The 8715-nt window shown below is 38.3% G+C and overlaps 1 protein-coding gene across 1 annotated transcript in view; it reads right to left on the bottom strand.

Moving 5' to 3' along the window:
* Window positions 1-2486: 2486 nt before the first annotated feature.
* Window positions 2487-8715, bottom strand: part of NDFIP1 (Nedd4 family interacting protein 1) — a 45885-nt gene continuing 39656 nt past the window's right edge. The window contains exon 8 of the mRNA XM_031449245.2: window positions 2487-3520. The gene's annotated coding sequence lies outside the window, so the exon portion shown is untranslated. The remainder of the gene's footprint in view (window positions 3521-8715) is intronic.

The raw sequence follows: 8715 nt of genomic DNA, 5'->3' as shown, positions 1-8715 counted from the left end.
AATTCCTGGTGTGTTTCTTTGAGATGTCCTCCACGTCAGCAGCAGCGCCGACAGAGAACCAGAACTCAGAGGCTCCCTGTCAAAGAGCGCTCCTTGTGGGTGCCCTAAATGAGTGCAACCAGGTGTCACACCAAAGTACATGGAATAGACAAAGGGTGACTTAAACCTCTGAGTACCTTACTTCAGTGTTGGTAGTTTAGCACATGCTCTCACTCAATCCACCTTACCAACCTCACAGACTCTAAATGCTATTTAGGCTTAAAGATATACAAAACGAGATTTTTAAAAAACAGACAAACCATCAACGGAAACATATTTGCATTCTGTTACGCCTCTCATCACCCGGCAAGTCATCTTCAGAAAGCGTGAAAAGGTGAAAATTTAAATAGCTAAAAAACATCAGCAGAACCTGGAAATTATTAAGCTACATCTTACATGATTTTTCTGTATTCATCATCAGTGTTTCACTAAGAACCAGATTCGGTCAGGTGATAGGGGCCACATTACTTTTTCATAGAATATTCCCTTCATTTTACATAAATGTATAGTTCTGTATCTATGCCTGGCATGTTTTAAGTTAAAATTTGATAATTGGTGTTTACTAGCATCAGGACCAAGTGATTTTTCAGTATCAACTACGGCAACCCCTCAAGAAGAAGCGGTCAGACGAGGTGGTAGGGCTGGACTCAAAGCGGAGGCCAGCACTCCACTTGTGGGGTCTATTTTTGCCGATTCTCACCCAGAACCTTGCTACCTCAGGTAACCACTTAAGTTGAATTACCACTTCTAATGGCCCTGAAACTCCCTTTCAGTAGTTACTTCTTCCTTTAAACATAGTATAAGAATATAATGAAGGCCAAATTTCATCTGGGCTACTAATGACTCATAGGGAGACGCAGCTTAAGTCAGACAATTTAGTTGTGTAATACCAAATGGTAACAACAAGTAAGAGACATGAGGGACCTCTGTAGTCATGAATGAGCCCTAGCTGTCCCTTAGCCAGGTCAAGCCAGTTTATTCCATAACCTCACACAAATAACGGTGGTTCCTCAGTATCCGCTTTCAAATAATTTAAACATTCACCATTTATCTGAAAAGGTTATTCTTAATAATGAACCTACCAAAGGGAGACCGAAAAGAATGATAGAGAAAGATGGAAAGTAACAGTGCAGTACAAACATCTCCACCGTAATAGTAAAGGACTCTAGGTAACATACGGTGCCATCTTTATGAATCTGAAAAGACTTTTAGAACATTTAAAAAAGAGAAATCATCTTCCCAATTACTTGTAAAGCATATCAAACTGTAGGTTTACATGTGTCTAAGTCTTAAGGACCACCACATATGTAGAAATGAGAATTCCAGTCCTTGAATCTTCAAAGGCAAATAAGGCACAAGGACCTGTACAGAATAAACACAAAGCAAAACTACAGTGTTTTAGGTAATGTGATTTAGGTCCCCTCTACTTTGTCCTGTAAGATAAATAGTTCTCTCTGTTGCCCATGTCCAAATTTATTCAGATGGTTAAGAGAGATATTCATTTAGAAACTTAGAACCTGATAGGCTATAAACTCTTCCAAACTCTACTACTGGTATAATCTAATTCAAAATATAAAAACTTCTCAGACTTTCATAACCCACTCCCCCCACACTCTCATCTATGGTAAAATATAACTTTTGAACAGGAACATACTATACTATTATTCATAGTAATAAGTAAATTTCGAGCAAGAATGGTCATTTGAAATGTCCATCCAGGAGACACTCGGTTTTCCTGTTCGGCTTTCAAGTAACGTACACTTCTGTGTACTATATACTGACTCCCCTAAATGGCCTTCCCACGCTGATCCTGGATATTCACATGCAGCACATAAACAAACATTTGCCGCCATTATATCATGTTAGTGCTGGTTTGTGTAGTGATTTGACCAACTTGCTACATTTTTTTTCTTTGTATTTTGAAGAAGTCAAAGACAGAAAAGAATTAAATGGCTGGTATTACACGAAATACTGGTCTCTAAATTTAACACAACTGATACAAGAATAGACATCAGGAGGGATGGGAAATCTTTAGCATCAACTGGGTGCTCAAAGGATTTAAACCTGTTGCTGCGTTCAACTGAGAAAAAGGGCAAAGAGAGGGAACATGTAAAAAACATTAGAAATAAGTTATCTAAGATTATGTCTAAAAAAATGAAGCATAATTAGGAATTCCAGAATGGCTTAAGATCTCTACAATTCCTCCATATTTTAGTCCATATCTTTTGAATAACTACTTTTCATACACATTCTTTGGAGTATACTGAGTATGATAGTAAGAAAGAAACTTTCTGTGCCGAAAAAGAAGAAAAAACTGGCCCACGATCGATTTTTTTGTGTTCACTGAATGATTCTGTATGAACCTGTATGAATGAAGATTAGAAAAAAATTGCCTTAGCAATTAACAAGGGCAAACTAAGAAATTAAACACTCATCCACAGCAAAAGTTGCTACACAAGAGACGTTTATTAATGTTTTATTTACAGTTTTAACATAGCAAACCAAGGAGAATTACCACTTGGCAGAAAGCACATCACTCTACATTTATAACACATTGGTCTCTGCTAACACGTTGTAAAAGCAAGGAATACAGTATGTTAGGGATCATCTCAAAAGTTCCAAGCTAATTCTTTCTTTGCTCCTAGTACCTAATCCCCTCCCTACTCCCAGCCCCTGTTCTAATCATCAGGAGACAAAAGAAAAAGAAAAAAAGGGGTAGGGTCTATAATCATACAGAAAGTGTCAAGAATTGCATTTTAGTAATTAGGCTGCATTTGTCCTTGTCCTTTCTATTTTATACAGTGACAACACCTTTACAATCCCTTAGGTACACAACACAGAGTAAGGTACTTCAAAATTAGAATACAGACTATGAAAAATTAATGCTTATTATTTACCAATTAAGAATATATTCTTGACCACACCTTAAATGTATTTTGCACTATGATTTTGCTTCCAGGTGTTCACAGTACGATTAAATAAATTTCTAGATTAATTTTAATAGCAAAATGGATTATGTGCAGAAATGCAGTCATAACAAAAGTTTTAACTTTTGAGAAAACCCCTTTTAAATGGCCAGCATTATACATATCTTACACTAAAATATTTAACTCCAAATTCATTTTTGAGATGGAGGATGAATAAAGCAAGATTGCCCCCTACTGACTACAGGGACAAGGCTCATGCTATTTAAAATGACTACAAACGATAAGGCATTATTAATACATCACAGACTTGATTGCGAGAGCTTTTTCAAACATTAACCACTAATGATTCAATGATTACAGAATTTTGCATTAACTATTAAAATTTTACACCTAGGAACAAATAGAGAGAAATGATCTTTTTCGACAGTACATTATTTTTTTTAAAGCAGGTAATTATTCCTCTGTGTTCTGCATCTTGATTCACTTCCTGCAGGTGTTCTCTTGCTTCTTGAGAGAGAATTCATAAATGCAGGAAGGCCTCTGCCAGAAAACATCTGCCAGAGAAGGATATTGAATATTGAAACTCTGGTTAGGTTGTTATTTTGGCTAAAAGAAGGATGTAGTCACAAAAGAAGGCAGGATGTTTGGAGACAAGAAGTACATTTTAACATAGCTTTAAGATTACTATACACTGACATCATAGTATTCAATAAACATTTCATTTTTGGTTCTTAAAGTTATCAAGGACTTTAGAACTAGAAAGAACCTAAATGCTTTCTCTAACACCCACGAGGTGAAGGGTCTCTCTCTCTAAATCTCCTAACAAAAGAACAGAAAGCAAGTAACACTTCCTTCATCCTACACTTAACCTCAACAGCAATGACTGAAACTTGGAGACAAAGAGACAGTAGAATCCAAATGCACAGATAATTTTCCTACTACATCGAAAGATGTTTACACTGCCAATTCTGCCAGATCTCACACAAGGAGGATTTTCAATAAGGATGCCAATGGTAACATGCTATACTTGGAGCAGGGCAAAGTAAGAAAATGACTGTAAACTCACAGGTACCACAAGTACTTTTCCTGATCAATTAGGAAAAAAGTGACTATATTTTGGGATATGTATCTCTGAGGGAAAAAAGACATACATAGCCCCAACTAAGTTTAAAAAAGGAACATATATGACTAAAATAAATGCTCTCAAAACGATGTCCATATACTTTGTTAAATGCAGTCTTCATCTAATACTTTGAGGCATTTCTGTATTGGCATACAAATTGGTTTGGTTCTGATGGAAATAACAGGAAAAAAATACAAGTAACTCCCTATATTAATGCTAACAAATAGTCTAAATAGACACATCAACAACTTAACAAATATTTATTTAGAAACTACGTTGTGGAGGGGAGGGAATAGCTCAAGCACTAGAGCACGTGCTTAGCATGCCTGAGGTCCTGGGTTCAATCCCCAGTACCTCCTCTAAGAATAAATAAATAAACCTAATTACCAGCCCCCCAAAAACAACAACAACCCTGCACCAAGTGACAGCTGGATGGGCTCATACATAGGCCCTCAGCTCACTTTTCCATCTTTCCAAATCACTCCAAAGGCCACAAGCAGCCCTTTTCTGATTAGACTACTGTATAAATCTTTAAAAGGCTGACAAGATGCAGAGAAACTACAACATTGGAGGAAATCAACATATTCTTTTTGAACTGTTAATATTTTCCCAAATTCAGTTGGTCTTTTGAAGTAAACCAGTGACACTGACATAAGAGCAATGGTCCTTTAGACACTTGAGAATGTGCAGGAACAATGACACTAGGATATAAGGAACCCTGAAGGCCAAGTAAAAACAAAAAGAAAATTGGCAGACAGATGTCAAATAGAGATTTTTGCAATAAGGCTATCTAGACTCATTACAAACCTGAGTAAATTCAGTTTTATCAGTTTCCATTAATAGATGAAAACTGATGTAATAATTACTACTAGGTCAAAACGCTAGTTTTCCAAGAACATGAGATACAATCCAGATAACTACCTGGCCACTTTCCTTAGTTCACGCTGCTTCCACACAGGTAAACTAGCTTTAATAGATCCCTCAAAATCAGAGCCACCCAACAAACATTAAAAATCCATGAAGAGGACCTAGACAGGTTACTACTGGGTGATCTCAATCACCATACAAACTCCAAATGACAAAGACTGGCACTCACTGCTCTCTAAGACTCAGAGGCCTGTTCAGATCAACTTGACTTACAAGCTGTTACAAAAACAATGACAGAGTGCAAACTGGAGAAGAGACAGGTTTTAGGGACTGTGGGTATCATTACTGAACTTCAGATTAGATCATTTCAGAAATGAAAGGAATCCAACAGCCTACAGATCATTTAATTTCAAGAGGAAGACAACAATTTCTTCTTGGATACTCATTTTTTTTTAAGTAAAAATTCCACTGGAAACATTTTCTACTGTCTTGCTACTTTACAATACAGTCCAACAAATCAAACTAACTTGAGAGGAATTTCCTTTAATAAAATAAGAGAGGTATTAAGGAGGAAGGAGAAGATTACAGAAAGGAAAAAAGGAAAGCATTTATCATCATATGGGAAAGAGTTAAGATATGTGATGCCTGACAGGTACAGCTCACCGGTCACAGCGATCACAATTACAAAGGGCCCTATCTCATCAATGCCACCAAGGATTACAAACTTTCTTTCCTCCTATCTCAGATGTGGTTAAAAGAACAAATTTAAAATGTTATGCTTCACATATACAAGTGCTTCTGGAGCAGAGTTAGAAAACAGTTACCTGTGTGACTGTAAGTAACCGTACACTACGACAGCCAACTCCTCAATTAGCTGGAGGCATCAGAGGAAGTGGTACCCCATAAAAAATTTATTTTCTAGTTAACTGGTAAATTAAAAAAAGTATAACACTTTACATTTCTTGACCATTTCAGATAAAGATGTTTCTAAAAGGTATCTGTTTCTTGTTAACAACGCAGAAGGAACATTTTGTGTTTTCTGCCTCCTCACAGGCAGTCACTCGCTTCCTGCTGCCACTGTGCCCAACGCTAGTAGCACTTCCTTCTGGCTCTTCTTGCCACGAGGGAGGAAACCAGATTTCCTTTATAAGCCTAAATGAGCTCTAACGGGAACCTGAGAGCTGCCCCTATGGCAGCAGTACATGAGTTTAGTGTTCAGCTTTTGTAACATCTACTTTGGCTTTAGAAAGAGGCCTTTTGAGGTCATTTCAAGGTGTGTGTGTGTGTGTGTGTGTGTGTGTGTGTGTGTGTGTGTGTTCATATACTATATTGGGGGCAATGCCAGATCTTAGCATGGGGATTGAATTATTTTTCTCTGCGGCAAAGTACTTTTAGAAATTCCCTACCTGTGTCTTTCCAGCAAAAAAATAAGCCCACAGCTAACTTTTAACTAGTGGGATCTCCATTAAAGAAAGTATGAAGTCTCAATGAAAGAAAAGAAAATCTGCATACCTTACATGATGGTTTTCTAGGACATCTGCAAACTAAATTAAACTAAATTTCCTCTGAAGTACAGAAAGAAAATACTCTACTTTCGGATCTGGATGGACAGTTTTCACCCCTGTCAACGGACAAAGGAAATTCAGTCCCACAGGATACGAGGGCTTTTCAGGTCCCCTCTGGGGATACTGAAAATTAGTAAGGAAGTCATTACAATTCTAAATGCTGCTCCAAGTCCCCAAACCCTTAATTTAGAGCTCTGAATCCTCTGGGCATGCCAGGAACAACTCCAAATCAACTAGAATAGCAGACAGACAGGAAAGCAAAGAAACTCCACTACGCCCTCCAGCGGAGGGCGCCCACGCGCCCCTAAGTCTCTGACAACCCCTGAAGCACTACGAAGCTTCGAGAGCAGCAGACCTGTCACCCCCCTCACAGCTCCAACAGCATTACTACTCACTAAGGGAAGCCTGCTGCAAATCGTAATCCTAAACGTGCTTTGTTTTACATTTAGGATATACCCATAAAACATTTCAGAAATTTTAGAAGATCAAAACAAAACAATAACAACAAATTTTATAAACCGAAAAACCCTCAATGAAGTCCCTAACCATACAGGAAAGCTGAGTTCAGTCTCTCTCTCAACCTTCATTGTCATGTCAACCTGTCATGTTTTAGAAGCAAGGTGAATAATGTTTGCGCCCCTAATAAAACCTGAATCTCCTTCTAACTGAAGAAGGAAGAGAACAGAAAGAGGTGTGGTCTCAGTCCACTTAGAAGTTCAAAGCCACCATCAGACTAGACCTACAGAATCTGTTATTTGAAGAAAAAGAAAGGGGGAAGAAGGAGAATCTGTCCCCTCAGGATATTTCGGTCACCAGTGGATTGGTGGACATCTGTAGGTTATTTCAAGCACTCATCATAAGGAGAACTGTGGTGACCTCAAGAATCGCCTTTTAAATCTACAGGCGGTAAGACTTTAAAAAGCTTGGAAGTAACTATAAATTATAATCAGGCATGTAGAGCAAAGAAAAAAGAAGACAATGGTAATTGCATAAAACCACATAAAACATCTGACAAGCCTCTTAAATTAAGACGTCCTAGACACAAACAAAGACACTACAGGCATAAGAGCATAGGCCAGTGGTGTCAACATCCATCTGTACCCAGACTGTGTAACTGAATTCAGAATCAGAGCATACCACTCATCACATTTTAAACATGCAATAAAACATTCCCCTCCCCCCAGAAATGCCCTTTCTTTGAAAACAAAGTCATAAACACAAGCGCCACTAAAATTTTCTCTCAAATAAAAGTACATACTCCTTTGAAGAAACTGACTTTCACCAAAAGAAGCCTAAGTTCTTTGTAAACTTTAACTTTTATAAGAAATGCTTTATGAACGTACTCTACCACACGTGTATCTGGGCTTATCAGTCACTGTAACCTTCTGTTACTTATGTAGGTACATTTAATTATACATGTAAAGTGCTTAACGCGGTACCTGATATATGGAAAAGTTGACAAATGTTAGTTATTACTGTAACACCATACTTGAAAAAAATTTTATTTCATTTAGGAAGTTCTCACATAATATTCTGCTGCTTAAAAACTTTCAATGCTGTCTCACCACCTGCCAAATTAAACATGGGAGATACTTTCTTCTCTAGAAGCGTATATCCCGAGACCACAATGAATCTTCAAAACTGAGAACTCTACTCTGCGTCCTAAGACCACCACAAATCTTCAAAATTGAGACCTCTTCGCATCTAATTATCTAGATAAACTGTGATAACCCAACAGCAAATACAGAGCAAACTGACACCCACGGGGCTAGCCTTGTGTTGAGCCGACACATCCCTGCGTTTAAAGGGCTGCTCTCAGTTCTGCGGCTCCACGGCAGACGGGCTCAGCGCTCACCACTGTCTCAGCCTGGCCTTCCAGCCTTCACCTTCCACACTTCTTAATGCTACAATCAAACTGCTGTCCCTTGAGCCAGCTCCATATTTTCCTGTCTCTATTTCTCCTCAACACTTTGCCTCCAGTGATTCTCAAATTCTTCCCTACCCTACATTTTCCACTCTCATTTATACTTTCTGTCAATTAAGGTTTATCTCAAGGGCTACAACTTCACAGAACCTTGTCTGAAGCAGTCAACCAGCCTGGCCCCTAGGTGTGCTCCAGGACCCACCTATCCTCAACAGTCTTAAGGAACAGAGTCAATTCCAAGAAAGCCCATTAGATCTTGCTACCAGAGGC

This window comes from Camelus dromedarius, chromosome 3, assembly GCF_036321535.1.
Source record: "Camelus dromedarius isolate mCamDro1 chromosome 3, mCamDro1.pat, whole genome shotgun sequence".
Classification (NCBI taxonomy): Eukaryota; Metazoa; Chordata; class Mammalia; order Artiodactyla; family Camelidae; genus Camelus; species Camelus dromedarius.
The sequence above is the reverse complement of the archived record's forward strand: the minus strand, read 5'-3'. Positions and strand labels throughout refer to the sequence as shown.